The following is a 663-nucleotide window of genomic DNA, read 5'->3' on the forward strand; positions in this document are numbered from 1 at the left end:
CTAAAATTTTCGACGACACATATCCGTCGGTATTTATAGAGAATACCGACAAAGAGAATTCATCGGAATTTTCAGAAAATACCGACAAAGGGAGTTCGTCGGAATATTCAGAAAATACCGACGAAGAAAGTTCGTCGGTAACTGAAAGTAAAACCGACGACTTTATTCCGTCGGAATATCTAGAAAATACCGACGGATCCTATTCGTCGGAAATATGTAGAACTTCCGACGGCTAACTGTGTCCGTCGGTATTCCTTTTTTAATTTAAAAAAAAAACAATATTTATAATTCTTAATTTAATTTCAGGAAAAAATTGATAATTTAGAATTTAAAAACATTATAGATATATAAATTCAACATTATTATTATACATTAAAGTTATAAAAAGTTCTTGAAAATTAAAAAAACAACTAAAAGTCTTCAACGAAGCGGGTCCTAAACCTCTGCAACAAGGTCTGGGTGAGAACATTGTTTTGCTCCATAGTCGTTCGGTTTAGCTGCAGCTCAACCCGGATTTCAGCATTGTCCTTCTTCAGGAACTCAATCTTCGTATCCTTGGTCTTAATCTGCTCCATAAGCTCATCAACGAGTGGATAGTGAGCTGAAGAAGAAGAAGAAGCCCCTCCGGTCGGACGAGCCAATCCAACATAACGGCCCTTTTTC

The sequence above is a fragment of the Brassica oleracea genome, chromosome C4, assembly GCF_000695525.1.
Source record: "Brassica oleracea var. oleracea cultivar TO1000 chromosome C4, BOL, whole genome shotgun sequence".
NCBI lineage: Eukaryota > Viridiplantae > Streptophyta > Magnoliopsida > Brassicales > Brassicaceae > Brassica > Brassica oleracea.